This window comes from Vulpes vulpes, chromosome 5 (genome assembly GCF_048418805.1).
Source record: "Vulpes vulpes isolate BD-2025 chromosome 5, VulVul3, whole genome shotgun sequence".
Classification (NCBI taxonomy): Eukaryota; Metazoa; Chordata; class Mammalia; order Carnivora; family Canidae; genus Vulpes; species Vulpes vulpes.
In genome coordinates, this window is record NC_132784.1 from 116,903,194 (window position 1) to 116,920,726 (window position 17,533).

Here is a 17,533-nt window from a genome sequence, read left to right on the forward strand (position 1 = left end):
TCTCTTTTTCCTCTTTACAGTTTTTCTCTTTTTTTTCTTTTCTCCTTCTTTGGGGATTTTGGACTTTTATTTTTTACTACTTTGTTTTAAAATTTGTTTTTCACATTAATAGTCCCTTTGTTTTATTTTGTTCTGATCTTTTCCATTTTCTGGTCTCTGACCTCTTCAAAAGCATCTGTGGTGTATTTTACTTAGGTCGTGGTTGATCTTTTTGACTCATCTGCTGATACAGCCACTCTGCACTGGACAAAATGATTAGAAGGAAGAATTAACCACAAAAGGAAGAATCAGAAACAATACTCTCTGCCTAGAGTTACAGAATCTGGATTTCAATTCGATGTCAGAAATTCAAGTCAGAAGCACAATTATAAAGGTACTGGTGCCTCTGGAAAAAAGCATAAAGGACACTAGAGACTTCATTACTCAGAATTGAGATCTAATCAGGTCAAATATAAAAATAGATTAAATGAGATGCAATCCACACTGGAGGTCCTAACAACGAGGGTTAATGAGGTGGAAGACAGAGTGAGTGACATCGAAGACAAGATAATGGCAAGGAAGGAAGGTGAGGAAAAAAGATAACAATTAAGAACCCACGAGGAAAGGCTCTGGGAAATAAACGATATCTTGAGAAGGAAAAATATACGTATAATTGGGGTTCCAGAAGAGGCTGAGTGAGAGAGAGGACCATGAAGTATATGGCAACAAATCATAGCTGAGAACTTCCCTAATCTGGGGAGGGAAACAGGCATTTAGATCGGGAGACAGAGAGGACCCTCCCCCCAAAATCAATAAAAACTGTTCAACACCCCAACATTTAATAGTGAAACTTGCAAATTCCAAAGATAAAAAGAAAATCCTTGAAGCAGCAAGAGACAAGAGATCTCTAACTTATAGGGGGAGATATCAGAATATCAGCAGACCTCTCTACAGAGACCTGGCAGGCCAGAAAGGGCTGGCAGAATATATTCAGGGTCCTAAATGAGAAGAACATGCAGCCAAGAATACTCTATCCAGCAAGGCTCTCATTCAGAATAGAAGGAGAGAGAAAGAGCTTCCAGGACAGGCAGAAACTGAAAGAATATGTGACCACCAAACCAGCTCTGCAAGAAATATTAAGGAGGACCCTATAAGAGAAACAGGAAGCCCAAAGAAATAATCCACAAAAACAGGGACTGAATAGGTATTACAATGACACTAAATTCATATCTTTCAACAGTTACTCTGAATGTGAATGGGCTAAATGATCCCATCAAAAGACACAGGGTATCGGCCTGAATAAAAAAGCAAGACCCATCTATTTGCTGTCTACAAGAGACTCATTTGAGACCTAAGGACACCTCCTGCCTGAAAATGAAGGGGTGAAGAGCCATTTACCATTCAAATGGTCCTCAAAAGAAAGCTGGGGTAGCAATCCTCATATCAGATAAATTAGAGTTTAACCCAAAGACTGTAGTAAGAGATGAAGAGGGACACTATATCATACTTAAAGGGTCTATCTAACAAAAAGACCTAACAATAATGAATATTTATGCCCCTAATGTGGGAGCTGCCAAGTATATCAATCAATTAATAACCAAATTAAAGACATACTTAGATAATAATACAGTAGTACTGGGAGATTTCAACACGGCACTTCCTGCAAATGACACATCTTCTAAGCACAACATCACCAAAGAAACAAAGGCCTAAATGATACACTGGACCAGGTGGATTTCACAGATATTTACAGAACTTTGCATCTGAACACAAATGAGTACACATTCTTCTCAAGTGCACATGGAGCTTTCTCCAGAATAGACCACATCCTGGGTCACAAATCAGGTCTCAAGCGATACCAGAAGATTGGGATTGTCCCCTGCATATTTTCAGACCACAATGCTTTGAAACTAGAACTCAGTCACAAGGAGACATTTGGAAGAAACTCAAACACGTGGGGGTTAAAGAGCATCCTGCTAAAAAGAGGAAAGGGTCAACCAGGAAATTAGAGAAGAATTAAAAAGATTCATGGAAACTAATGAGAATGAAGATACAACCATTCTAAATCTTTGGGATATAGCAAGAGCAGTCCTAAGAGGGAAATACATCGCAATACAAGCCTCCCTCAAAAAATTGGGAAAAAAACAAATACACAAGCCAACCTCGCACCCAAAGGAATTGGAGAAAGAACAGCAAATAAAACCTACACCAAGCAGAAGAAGAGAATTAATAATGATTTAAGTAGAATTCAATGAAATAGAGACCAGAAGAACTGTAGAGCAGATCAACAAACCAGGAGTCAGTTCTTTGAAAGAATTAATACGATAGATAAACCCCTAGCTAGCCTTATTAAAAAGAAAAGTGAAAAAAAAGTCATATTAATAAAACCACAACTGAAAGAGATCACAACCAATACCAAGGAAATACAAATGATTTTTTTTTTAATAAATTTTTATTTATTTATGATAGTCACACAGAGAGAGAGAGAGGCAGAGACACAGGCAGAGGGAGAAGCAGGCTCCATGCACCGGGAGCCCGACGTGGGATTCGATCCCGGGTCTTCAGGATCGCGCCCTGGGCCAAAGGCAGGCGCTAAACCGCTGCGCCACCCAGGGATCCCAATACAAATGATTTTAAAAACATATTATGAGCAGCTATATGTCAACAAATTAGACAATCTAGAAGAAATGAATGCATTTTTAGAAAACCACAAGTTACCACAACTGGAACAAGAAGAAACAGAAAACCTGAACAGGCCAATAACCAGGGAGGAAATTGAAGCGGGTGAGAGACTCACTCTGGGAAATGAATAAGAGGTAGTATAAGGGGAGGCAGGTGGGTGGTTGGGGTAACTGGATGATGGGCACTGAGGGCACTGGATGGGATGAGCACTGGGTGTTTCCCTATATGTTGGCAAATCGAACTTCAATAAAAAAAAATAAAAATAAAATAAGAATAGGCAGTTCTCATCCTTTTCTCTAAAGCTTTTTAATGGGGATTATAGAAGGAAAATCACCAACAATCAAGTGGGTTCTCTCTTTCTGCCTCTTATTAGTCACCCTCTCACTGAAGTTCTTGTGTATTGTCACCTCTGTGTGGTCCTCCTCAGGTTCCTCTTATACAGCAGGTTCTGATGAACATCCCCTTTCGTTTTGTTTCTTCTGTGGTGTTCACACATATACATTGATACTTTCAGAATGCTGCTTTATTACATTTTCAGAAAGAATAAACTGTAATAATGAAGAAACTCTTAACACAATCTTTTATAAGCTAAAACAAAAAGGAAACTTTAACAAATCTTCTGTTACAAGTATTGGTTGTTACCTTGCTATGATCTCTCAAACTAATGATCATTTCTACGTGGTAGATGCCATCTTATTACCTACTACACAAAAGCAGTATTACCAGATGGGGGAAGGGGGTGGGTGGGAAATGTTCTTGCTGTACAATTATTGGTTTGAAAGGCATGACCTCCCAGTGGTTTGCTGGCCATCTGTGATGATACACATAATGAAGTAGCTCACACTTCAAGTTAGTCCCAACGTCTTGCTTAGGGAAAAGTTACTTGACCCATTACAGCTCCATGAATCAATGCAATTTTCACTACATGACAACGTAATTACCGTGACACACCCAGTATAATTACAGGACTCGTTTTCTATGGATGCCATCATAACAGATTATTATTTTGATTCCTTGAAGCTGTGGAAAAAGCCAATTGAGTTGTTTGAAGCTAACATACAATGTTGAAGGGCCATCTTATTGTGACTGTTTTTGTTTTATATACACAGACACATACATAAAGTTATATCTAACACACTATAAACTTCTTGAATACAGTATTTTGTAGCCACTTCATTTTGGAATTCCTGTTTTAGGTCCACAATACAGTCAATACATATTTGTTTACTGCTGGAAGAATAGCACCTAACCTCCTTTGATTACCAAAGAATGCTCCATAGTCTGTGGTTTTTGGAAGTCTCTGAAAATATATAATGCTTACATAGTTTATCCAGTTCTTTCCAAGATGGATTGTTTGATTCACAAAGACTTTCTTCATTATTCATCTGTGTAGGCATCAACTATATTTTCTTTCATTTCTTCAAATTAACCTTTTAAAAATAAGCTATGGTTAGTGGGGAGCAGTTAATGTCATATTAGCCTGAGGAAACACCAATAGACTGAAATATAATTATAGAGAAATTAATTTTGAAAAGTAGCATCTGAGAGCTACCGATTGTGGTAAATATTTTGGTAGATTCACATATTACCTTTGCTTTTATTTCTATTTGCCTTTGTCTTGCCTTTTATGTTCTATTTGCCTTAATTCTATCAATCTGATTACTGCACATTTCAAGATACTTTTGTATTGGCATTCTCTCTTTGAAAATATTGTCTATCTGGAAAATTCTGTTCTCATGTATCATAATATAACATCCAGTGTAAAGAAAAAAAATTTTTAATGATTTTCTTTAGAGCTGAAATCAGAGTTAGAAATAGAAAATGAATACTATAAAAGCATCAGATTAATTTTGAAATTAAATTTATAAAGTATTTAAGTGAAATATGTTCTATTAAAATCAAAAGGAAAATATATCTGATTTTAGGAGCATATTATACAAGACTATCTTAATTACAGTATCAGTTTAAGTAATAGACTGCTAAATCAAAAGGAACATGCAAAGGAGAATGGCCAAAGTAGGGAATTACTTTGAATATTAGCAATAAAATGTAATTACTAGCTCAAATGACACCAAATCCTACCCACCACTTCGGTCTACTTCAGTTCATCCTGTTTTTCTTTTTTTATTGCAGCTGGTCTTCCAGGAAAGATTAGCCACTAAAGCCTACTTTCCTTTGATTTACCATATATCACTCTTTGTTTGGCTCCTTTGGGAATCACCTCAACCATCCAGAGGGCCTATTGTAAAACCTCTTGTGATCCTTTGTTCTGAAGGATGATAAATAAAAGCTCATAGAAATGAGAGGCTGTTTTAGACGAGAGTCCCTGGGAATCTGCTTTGTCTGTGTTTCTGTCATGGAATTGAATTACTGGTACTTAGGCCAATATGAATGACCGTTTAAAACTGTTTGAGGAAGCCAAATGAAGAACTTTTGGATAAATAAATAATTTCTATTTCAGAACAAGTAAGTTTTCCGTTGTTTCCACATACAAACTATTTAATATTTATTTAGCCCCTCAAGAGAACATAGGATAAATAGGTAAAGGAAGCTATGACTTAAGCTCAGACACAATATGAATGTATTAATTTTCACTCCATTTGCATAATAGAAGTATTCTAAAAAGAATTTACACTCTTACTCCTAAAATACATATCATTTCTCTGTTAAAATGTTGAATGGCTCCCATCATTATTAAGCTTTGTCCAACTTACTTGCATGGTATCTAGGGATCTGGATCCTTTGTCTACTTGGGAAAACTATTCACTGGTCAGTGTGCAATTACAACTATACCTCATCTTGTATAATCTGTTCTGACTCCTCCAGAGAGAGGCCTTCCCTTCTATGTCATTCACCTTCCCTTCTATGTCATTCTGACAGTTTACTTATTACGATGGATTAAAAGTGTTTGCTTATGTATCTTTCTCTCCTGCTCAACTGGAAGCCCTTTGAAGGCAAGGTACTAAGGTCTTTGAATCTTTATACCAATGAATGCTTTTTAAATTGAATTTTACTGCATTCCTTTTTGTTACTAATTAGTAAAGCTGGCTGCATCTATTATTCTATAGTGTGGATTAAATTTTTATGTTGGCTATATTATTTTTCTATCATCAAATTTAGGTCGCCTTGCTGTTCAAGCTCTGCTTTTTAATTTTTTGGTAAACTTCTTTGGAGCATACTCCATTTTTCTTCTACCTGTTGGCCTGAGTAAATAAAAACAAAATGCTTTTTTCATTGAATTCCACACAAAATCAGTGATTTCTGATTCTAAAATGAGTGGAAGCTCTGTGAAAATTAGTTAAATTTTTAATTTTGCAAAATAGGACTTCTTAGTTCAAAGAATAAAACCTTTATAAGACAGATTTGTAAGACTCCATGAACATCAAACAGGATGTAAAATATCATTTGATGACTCAGGTGCCAGTGAATCATAATTATGGAAACTAGATTTCCCCTCAAAATCCACGGTCATGGACAGAAAAGGCAAGTTTAAATACACTTAGTTTTCCTCCACACACAACTTGAAATCATTAAAAAACATGTATTTTCCCGAAGTGTCCCCTAATTAAGGGCTGCCCTTTGCGTAAAATATTTAGGATGGCTAGATCGTTGAGAGAAATTATTTCTCTAAATAGCTGTGCCTAGTGCTATTAATGTTAAATTCCATTATATCATTTGACCTTGGGAGAATGATAGTGGATCATATTTGAAATATTTAAGGCTTATAAAACTTTACACAGCATAAAGATCTTGAAAATATTATACAACTTAGTTGTTTATTTCTTTGCCAAAACTAAATGCTAACCTAAACACAGTAAAGCAAACATGCATAAACACACACACTCACCCTCTTCTCTGTATGTGTGGATATGGAAGAAAATGAAAGTTTTTGAGACCAATGATTTCTACCTTGAACCTGCACCATCTTCCAACACCTGGCCCTCCCAGCCAATTTGTTTTCTCATGTATCTATCCACGAACCTTATTTGTTCAATCAATTATCAAATACAGGGCCAGATTATTTGTTTCATAGGGAAGGTTAGAATTCCTTATTCTGTACATCAGTCTGATTGAATAATCATAATCTACCTAATTGGAAAAGCATGTGACTGAATTGATCACTTTGATATCTTTATAAGGACAAATCATTTAAAATTTTGTCTATTCCATGAAATTTTAGCTATCTTTATTCTTAAACAATTATGTTTGTCTAGAAAAATTTACTATCTGTTCTTTTAGCATTATGTAGGAATTTCATAGTTCTTATACAAACTGTCTCCTTGCTTGGAAAATATGTTATTTAGTTAACTATGTTGTTTGGATAAAATATGTCAGAATTTCCTTTTAATTATTTTAAAGTATTTAGAAATATTCAGAAGTATTTATCTGAAAAGGTAGATTCATTCTAGAAGGTATTAAGTTTAAATATCAAAAGCTAATACAAAAAGTATAATGTTTTAAGTTTTTCTCTATGAATAGTCAAGAAGGGAAGTATTGTTAGAATGCATGCAGAGCTATTTAATTCGATTTGTAAGAATTCTGATTTCATGAGTTACATTCAGAGAGGAGACCAGTATTGTGAAATTTTTCTTCTTTTAAATTGTAAAAAGAACACACACACAAAAACAAACAAAAATGGCTTTATCTAAAGGCAGAATAGTTGATTGAATACTTAAGTCTGTCTTAATCTTAAAACTACATAATGAGTGCAGTGTTTGGTTTATTTGCTTACTTCTTAGATGTAATAAAAATTATATAATATTGTTTGTGGTCCATTGACCAGATCAATCAAAAAATACTTAGTGAAGGCCAATCATGAACCTAGAAACTAAATATATAGTAGTAAACCAAACAAATAAAATGTTTCCTCTCAAAGAGCTTATATTCATTTGTGGAAACAAAGACTTTGAGCACAGATGGATGATGGATGGATGGATGAATAGATAGACATACAAATATTTAAACTGCTATGACAATAAGTAAAGGTATAAGAAATTGAAGTAGGAAATCTCTGGGGAGGAATGTAATTCTTTTTTATGGTGTGGCTAAAGAACCACTCTTTGGCAAAGTGACATCCATGAGGTAGAGACTCAACGTTCCTTTCAAGGATTGTATTTGTGCTGAAAGAATAGCAAATACAAAGGCCTCAAGGTAGACGTGCTTGGAGTTTTCAAGAAACAGCAAAGAAATCAACGTGGCTGTGCAGGAAGATGGTTAGGAAGCATGGTTGAGGACATGTCAGAGACCACCTAGTGACAAATTCACCTTCGTCTAATATCTTTAGATCTTTCCACAGTACTCTTATGGCAGTGAGACCACAGATATGGCTCCTTTCATACTGGACTTATTGGAAAGAATTTTGCTTTTAGAAATTTGCGTGTTATAATGAATTGAAATGTCACAATGATTACTGTAATCTACTGGAAGGCAGGTTTAATATTCTATTCAGCACTGTAATACCAGAACCTATTAAAATAGTTTTCATTAGATGGTCAGTACACAACTTTTCTCAATGAATGAGTGAATAATTCAAACCCTTTCTTATAAGGAAACATGGTAAGAACACAGCCTGGGATTTAGACTGACAAGGTTCAAATACAATCTCTTTAGAGTTGTATTTTTCTGCATAACACAGAGATTACGATTAATATACTAAGTTTATAATAGCATAGTTTTCATTGATACCAAATTAGCATGCAGAACTCTACTCCTATCCAGTTCTGATCTTCATTTTTATGTTGGCAGCACAAACTATAAGTTAATATATTGCATGCCCAATAATAGATTTATAATTATTTTAATGCATTTGTCTTTTAAATCATAGAAAATAAAAAGTGGAATTACAAATCAAAATTTCAATAACTACTGCAATTTTTTACCTATAAACTAATTTGAGCTAAGTTATATTCCTCACATGTAAGTTGATGCCTGGGAATAACTGTTAATATAGAATGAAAATTGAAGAACTATGCATTTTTTTAAAAAAAAAGATTTTATTTATTCATGAGAGACACACAGAGAGAGGCAAGAGACACAGGCAGAGGGAGAAGCAGGCCCCATGCAGGGAGCCCGACATGGGACTCGATCCTGGGACCCTGGGATCATGACCTGAGCCAAAGGCAGACACTCAACCACTGAGCCACCAGGCATCCCATATGCTGTTTTTTAAATTAGTAACTTGTTATTATAATTGACAGTGTTTAAGTATGAGCAATAAAAACGTTTTCCAGGCTATTACATTAAATTACTATACAATTAAAATTTTTGAACAGAAATTTTTATGAGATTAAGTTTATAGTTGAAATAAAACAAAATTTTGTAATGGAAACAAACTAGTCATAGGATTTTTGATGGAAAGAAATACATCGATAACCCACGTGTATCTCTTTATTTTTTAGGAACTTTCAAGTGAATATTTCTGTCTTCTGTCATGTAAGTAAACCTTTTATCAAATAATGTTCATCAATTTTAAAAAACCAAAAGGTTTTCATCACCTTATGAATTCTAGACCAAACAGCATTATGGTTATCTATATTTATAATAAATTTATATTTTGTAATGAATCTTGTGATGAGTACAGAGCATCTGAAATAGGTATGAATTGTTTATTTGCAATAAAGCAGAGCACTACTAAATCACAATGTAAGTAAAATACTTTTTATTCATGGTGGGAGTGGAGTTTCTCTGAGCCAGAATTAAATATCTCTTGATAATATATCCAAATTTAAAAGAAATTTAGCACAGAGCTTAAATTTGAAAATACTTCAGCCAGTTACAGTAATCAAGCAAATTAGGGTTTTTCAAAGGATTGTGCCTTAGAAATTGCAGGTACCATGGGATCTTAGTGAACAAGTCAGGAACTGAATTCTATTTCTCCTTGGAACAGAATCTTTCTTCTAATCAGTCTGCTATATTAGAGCTGTGGCTCCATGTGGATTAAAAATAGATGAACAGCCTCTGCATCATGTTCCCTCGGAAGGTTTGTCTTTACTCTGAAGCCATTTTTCCAAATATTGTTTTAAATTATACCTGTCCATTTTCAAAGAAAAGGAATAAAAAACCTTGAGCACATTGCATTTTTCTGAATCTTGAGTTCCTATCATTTTTCCAATCTGGTATCTAACTGAATGTTACTAGTCTGAGATTGCTCCTGTCTTATTTTAAACCCAAAGTTCTATGTTTGCAAGATTTTTTTTCAGCTTCAAATTTTCACATTTACAGAGTGAATGCACGTGACCATAACTCCCTTTTAGAAATGCTGATTGGCAAAGGGTTACCAACAACAAAAGAGCTCATAAATATCCTGCCAATTATAAAAGATAGCAAAAATTTTCCTAAGTTAGTACAAGGAAGTCTAGATCAATGGATGTATTTTTGAGGGCTTGTGGAATTAGTACCACATTATGCTTTAAAGAAATCCAAGGAGCTTAGTTAACCAAATGGAGACTACTGGTATTATTACTAAAGATATAAGACATAGAATATGAAATTAAATTAGACATTTGTTGAATATTAAATATACGTTAGGTAATTTGAATGCTACCTCCCTATCAAAGAGGTGAGAAAAGCAAGCACAGTATATATTTACATTGTGTAATAATACCCAGCTTGTAAGTAGCAATTTTGATGTTTAAAATCTGCTAAAAAAAAAAACAAAACAAAACAACAACAACAACAAAAAAAAAAAACCCTCTCACTTGAGGATTTGAGAGCCTCTGCTCCAAATTATACTGCCTTCAAAAGCTAGAAAACCAGGACGTGTATACAAGCAATGTAATCTCATCTAAAAATTTAAATAAGAAAAATGCCAAAATAAGCCAAATATTTCATTATGTCTGCAAACATTTGTTTTTAAAAATTCCAACCTACAGAGAAGTTGGAAGATAATCAAAATTAGCACCTATATAGCATATCAACTAGATTTATTGGGTATTAACCATTTTGTCATATTAGCTTTCTGCTACTTCCAAGCAGTATTTTGCTCGGAATCATTTCAAAGTAATTGTAGACATTATGAAACACAATCTCAAAATATCTCAGCATGTATATTCTCAAAGGTAGGATATTTTTCTACTTAAATAATAGTTTTTTTCATCACACAAGAACTTTATTTTTGATTTCACAATGTCAAAAGAATTCTGAGACTTGGTAATAGCCAAAAGAGATTACTGAGCTTCCTTTGGGACACTGATTGGTGCACTCCGGTTGGTAGTACGAATCGGTAAATTTTCTATCAGCTGATCTATTTTATACCACCTATGTGTTATAATGTAGACTAACTTACAGATTTTTGTCTGCCCAGATGCATGTGAGTTCTGTCGATTGAAAAAAGATAACTGTGCGTGACACCTCTGGCTTACTGCCCTCGTTTTGTATCTAACCCAGCAATGTGATCTTAATCTTTCATTAATTTGCCTGTAGAAAAATAGCTCCTCATATATTCTGTGGTCTAACTTTAAGAGCTTACTAGTTCCTCATTAATTGACAAGCTAGATAAAATCTTTGACATATATATGTTTATTTTATATTTATCATATTTTTAACTTCTTAAAAATTATACTTTAATAATAACCTTATCTAACATAATTCTATAACTCAAATGTCCACAAGTGCTTCAAGAGTGTTCTTTATAGTTCTTTGTTTCATCATTTTGGTTAAGTATCTTGCATTATAATTATACGTGTCCCTCTAGTTTTCTTTCATGTAGAAGGACAATCCCTTTTTTGTTTTTTTTATGATAATGACCTTTTTTTCCCTTTTAAGTATGCAAGATAATTATGTTCTAAAATGTTCCACCAGAAAGATTTGTCTGAATGTTTAGTCATGATTAAATTCAGGTTAAGCAATTTTGGCAAGAATGCAATAAGTGATATTGTGCACCTCCTATTATATGAGACTCACATAATGAAATAGGCCTCTTTTTTTTTTTTTTTTGAAAATGCCAAGTTTAATCATGTGCTTAAAATGATACCCAGGATTTCACTGGGTAACCATAGGTGATGGATAAGTAGTAACTTGGTTAATGGGATTTATCCATTGTAAAGTCACATTTTGTTGCACATATTTACCAAGCTGTCTGTGGGGTATTATTTTGGGACTATGTAAAGATCCTATTCCCCAACAGTATTTAAGCCAGTGAATTTGCATGTTCTGATGATTCTTGCTTGGAGCAATTATTACACTGCTAGTAAATTATTTTATTTTAAAACATCAGTGCTTATGGGCAATAGAAATGGTTAATGGTTAAGGGAGCTCAGAATTGAGGTCAAGAGATAAATGCACAGATGTTCACATACATGCACATACCTTTCAAATTTCAAAGAATGGTGAACACTTGATTATAAACCTATTTTTAAAAATATAGATGGGTTAATAATGCGGGGGCTAATCCATAAATATAATTATAAGGCTTAATAAAGTTACATTTGATAAAGCTATCATCAGTTTCTAATGAAGCAGTGTGTGTGATCCTGAGTCTGATTTTCTCCATCTGCTATAACTGGAATAATACCTACTTCATCAGACTGTTTTGAGAATTGAGATACTACATGTAAAGCATGGATCATATTTACTAACATGTAACAATGATTTTTAAATGTTATTTTTCTGCACTACAGTGTCCCACCTATCCTGTGATTTCATATATTTATTTTTTTTAGATAACTAAGATAAAACAAAGGAATAGATGGAATAACATGTAGGCTGCTTTCAGATCTATCTTCCCTATGTACACTATTTGATTTGATGGATTTGCTTTCTATGGTGTATTCCGTTTCTTACCTTAAATCCTTTGTGCATTTTTTTAAAGGCCCACATAAAATCTTTTGATAACGTGACTTCCATTCTTAAAAAATTCATTTAGAGAAAATGTGGCAATGGCATCATTATCCATATGGTTACACATTGTGATGTCATAAATGTGGCCTATATAAACAGTAAATTCCTAACTGGAAGTCAGCAATAGGGAGAAAGAAATAGAAGAGTAGTGATTTCATGGGCACCTGGGTGCTCAGTCAGTTAAGTGTCCAACTCTTAATTTCATCCCAGGTCATGATCTCAGGGTCATGTGATTGAGCCCCATGTGGGGATCCATGCTCAGCAGGGAATCTGCTTAAGGTTTTCTCTCTCCCTCTGACCCCTCTCCACCCCATAAATAAATAAATAAATAAATAAATAAATAAATAAATAAATAAATAAATCTATCTCTTTGAAAGGAGTAAAGATTTCAGGAGCAAGTATAGAAATTAAATAAATGAGAATTATTAAAATATTTCTTGTTTGTAAAAGGTGGTATTGGTATTTCCTTTGGAGGTTAGAAAAGCACTTTTTAAAAATTAATTCTTTATATTTGTTTTGAAAAAAAGTGCTCCATAATCAGAAATGGAAGTTTGCTCTGTGCACTGAAAATGTAAGTGCAGTCGCATATGTGTGTGTGTGTGTGTGTGTGTGTGTGTGTGTGTGTTGAGAGAAAGCTGTATAACATCTTAATGAGGAATGCTGTTTTTAAATTTAAACAAGCTTCCTTAAACTTTTAATCATTCCTCTCTGGAGCACTATAGCCTGAGGAAGTGTCATTGCATAGAGTATCTCAACTATAGGTTTTGCTTCTGTTTATATTTTGAGTTAAAATGGAAGAAGTCATGGAAATACTTTAGGAACTTTAAAAATCCTTCATAGACAAATAAAAAGGCTTGCTTTTCAAATAACTCATCCAGCCTAATCTTTACACCACTTAGAGCACAACTACAAAGATTGCTCATCAGGAAAGGATAAAGGGAGTATGGTGATGTTTCTTTGTAAATGATCTAGCTCTTGTTTTATTTGCCTCTTACTTTGAACCATTTCTATATCAAAGTCATGTCTAGTAATGAAAGAGCTTTGGGGGGATTTCTGACTGACAGGTACCATTACTAATAAATTGCCTCAGAATGTAAAAATGTGACCCCTCAGGTGGTTCAACCACATTGTTTGCAAACTGTGACTAAGTATCAAATTCCAGCTTTTCTGCTAAGCACTCACCATGGAACAATACAGTTGTACTCTTTAGTGCTTTGGCACAGATTGTGTAGGTCATAATTAGGGATTCAGCTGGGGATGAATGGAGAAGAATGTGGTTGTGCAATTGGCTGTAACCAATCTGACCCTGCTTGATCCTTACTCCTTGAGAACCTGTGACCTCCCATAGTCTCTTGCATGATACATGTATGTGGTTAGCAATGCCTCCCCACCAACCTTTTCAACAGTAGGCTTTTCAAGCCATTACTTTGCTTTGTAGCCTTATTAGGGCATACATTTTGAGTGACCATAAATAGCATCTAGGAGTTCAAAGTTTGCCCAGCACAATAAGAAAAGTCACAGTGGGTTTCTTAAGAAAGAAGCCAGAAAATGTTGTTGAACTTTATAGAAATTATGCATTTTAAAATAAGTACATATTTTAGTTAGGGAAGAACCACAAGAGAATGGCGAAATAGAGAGAGATATACAAGGTGCCTATTTTATAGAATCTATTAGAGTACTAGGATTCAAGTTAACAAATTTTCCTTTCCATCAAGATCCCATTTACATGTGGTCCATGACCTTTTGTTGAATGAAAGAAAGAAGAAAAAGAACCTGAACCTAAAATACCATCTTTCTTAATCCAGCTCTTTCTTGTTTGCCTAAGAGAAAAAAAAATCAGAAAATTTCTCAATATCTATAGGAAAAAACTTAGAATTTTTGAATGGAATTTTTACATATCCTTTAAAATATAAAAAGTTTAATGAATTTGAGCCCATTCACTTTTCCTACCTGTTTTAACAGTAGAATCAAGAACATATCATCATACACACATGTTGATATTTTAAGAAATGCTGTTATGTTAGTAGCCTATTTTGTCAAGTGAGTTTAATACAAAAGACCAATTTGGCTGTACTTTGGAGGCACCATAATGGAAATAACAGAACATAGAGTCAATGATTCATAGTAATTAGGGAGCAAGGGAAAACTAACATTCGTATTCCTGCAAGATAAATTATTTCTGACAATAAAATGTCTGATTACATCCCACTCAAGTTTATGCTCCAGTAACAGTGCTTTCTGCTTTATCCCTTAAATATGTTTAGTCTTTAAAATAGAAGCGCATAACCACAGTCACCTTACATCATAAAGACAACAACAACAATAGCAGGCTGCTACCATTTTTTCACCTATCCCAGAGATCAAGTATCACATAGGGAAGAAGTCGTCCCTACACCTCTATTGATGTTTCTGAGATACGGTTAGCTTTTTCTCTTAAGCACACACTTAACACACAGACACACAAATGCACATGCATACAAACATTTTTTTCATACCCTGACTTACTGCAAATCCATAACCTTCTCTTAAATCTTAAGATTTGGGAGCAATGAAAAGTTATACCTCTTCAAGAAAATCTAGGAGAAATTCCATCTAATAGTTGCCACTGTGTCAACATAAAGCTATTTTTTTTTAGGTGCAGATATCCTGGGAAAATAGTGAAATGGCTTTTAAGAGACCAAGTGTGAAGAAACAAATACTTTTGAATGCTTTAAAGGCATGGGGTTAAATGCTCCCCCAAGCAATTTGCCATTTCCGTGTTAATTCAGTTTGTAGAAACATATAATTAGAAACTCTAATACCTGCATTTTTCTTCCCTTTATGAGAAAAACATGTGGTAGTGCACAGAGCAATGGATACACTGGGAAGGGAACCCTTTGTAGAGTGGCTTTATATCTCCTGCTGAAAAGCCACAACTACTATATTTCCAGCAGAAAACAAAGCAAAATAACACTTTATTCCTTTATTGGAAACTAGCACCCCTCCTTAAAACTAAAATTGGTGCTTTCATGTAGCATTAGTTATTTTCTTCTTTACAGGTGTTGAACAAAGTAGCCTGGGGAGTGTGCAATCTGGGCTGGGAATTAAATCCAGGTTGCTTGCTTAACAGTATAATACATAACCATATAGGCCCTGGTTGACATTAAAAGAATGCCTTTTATCTTGAAAATTATAAAAGAAAAATGCCCCCCTGATGAATAATCACAATCACTGCTTGTAAAAGAAAAAATATGGTATGTATAGTCACATATGTATATATACATATATATCCACAGATATATATACACACACATATATATTGTATAATATGTATATATTAGCACATAAGTACATGATTCATGTGAATTTATGTTTTCCTTTAAATAGCAAAAAATTGATCATATAATACAAAAAGATAACATTAGTTTTATTGTTGATTCTCGTGAAAGGCTAAAGAAATATTTAACAGCCTTAGAGTATTCATTTATTTTGGCTTTCCCAGGGGGGAAATTGTCTTTAAAATTGATTTATTATATAATTAATGTTATTCCCTAATGCAATCTCTATTATTCTTTCCAAACATAAAAAAGTGAAAAATTTCTGAGAGAAAAGTATAACATTTATATTTCTTTAATAATATTAAAACTCCCATATCCTATGCCTCACAACTAAAGGATCTTGCGACCCAGTGCATGATTCTCTGAGAAAGAAAATTCTTACATAATCATAGTAGATTATATCTAAATTAATTTATATCAAGATATCTGTTCCACAAATTATATTCTGCTGTATAGTTTTTCTCACCTAGCTTATTTGGTGATGTCAGTGATTCAGAAAACACATTTGCTTTCTTCTCGTTTGGGAACAGTTAAATCAAACACACACAAAATTAGATTTTTTTTTTCTTCTAATTCAAGAAGAATTTAAATAATAAGTATTTTCTGCCCATGGGTAAGTAAATGAATTTTGGGGAAGAGAATACTCTTCTGACCATGACTTTCAAGTAAATGCAAAATTGAATGTTAATAATGTCAAAGTTACTATTCCCTCAAGTTTTGATTTAAAAACATTTGGACATGGGGCCCCTGGGTGGGGCAGTTGGTCAAGTGTCTGACTCTTGGTTTCATCTCAGGTCCTGATTTCAGGGTCGGGAGATTGATTCCTGCATCAAGCTCTGGGCTCAGTGTGAAGTGTGCTTGAGATTCTCTCTCCCTCTCCCTCTGCCCTCCCACCCACGTACATTCTCTGTCTCTAAAAATAAATAAATGATTAATAAAAATAAAACCATTTGGACAGTTGTAAATGCCAGGGAGGTAATGTAAAATGGTCTGATGTGAAAGGTGCCCCTGAGATTTGTGTAGTGTGGCAGAGCTAGTGTGACGGAATGGAGAGGGATGCAGAGGTAAACTAATTCAGGGGACAGTCCTGCAACTGTGATCTCAGAGGTTCCAGTGAGGAACTGAGAAAAGAGGGTGATACGCTTCAAATGTGCAGTACCTCTGAAATGGAAAGACAACACTTTTCCAAGGAGTGAATAGTCCAATGTCATAGGCCACAGTGATATTAATTAGGAACAAAAGTGAGAAAAAGGTACCAGATTTATTTATGTGGAATGAAACAGCATAAACCCTTGTTATAGGTTCTGGAACGTTGCAGGCACATAATAAATGGTAGCTATTATTACTTTCAAAAAGGAGGGATGGGGTGAAAGCCTTAAAAGACCAGACAGATAGGAAAGTGAGGAAGTAGCTGGATTAACCATGCTTGAAAGTTGGGAGACAGAAATTGAAAATGAATTACCAGTTGACATGTCTTTTGGTTATTTTGTTAGTTTGCTCATTTTCACTTTCCAAATAACTTGACTAGTCATTTGAAAAAGTAAATTGAGTAAGACATGAGTCACCTAGCACAGTGCCTGGCCTGCACAAATGCAAAGAGGAAATAATCTTTTTGTTTACCATATGTCATGCCCAGTTTCATAAACTTTGCATGGTTTATCTCAATTATCATGGGCTAAGTGCCACTCTACCAGAAATAGCTTGTCATTCCAATATGT

General features: G+C 34.3%; 1 protein-coding gene across 5 annotated transcripts in view; it reads left to right on the forward strand.

The window, feature by feature from the left end:
• Positions 1-17,533, forward strand: part of SEMA3A (semaphorin 3A) — a 455,199-nt gene that overhangs the window by 51,785 nt on the left and 385,881 nt on the right. For all 5 annotated transcript variants that reach the window (XM_072759792.1, XM_072759795.1, XM_072759794.1 and 2 more), the window contains exon 2: positions 9,060-9,093. The gene's annotated coding sequence lies outside the window, so the exon portion shown is untranslated. The remainder of the gene's footprint in view (positions 1-9,059; positions 9,094-17,533) is intronic.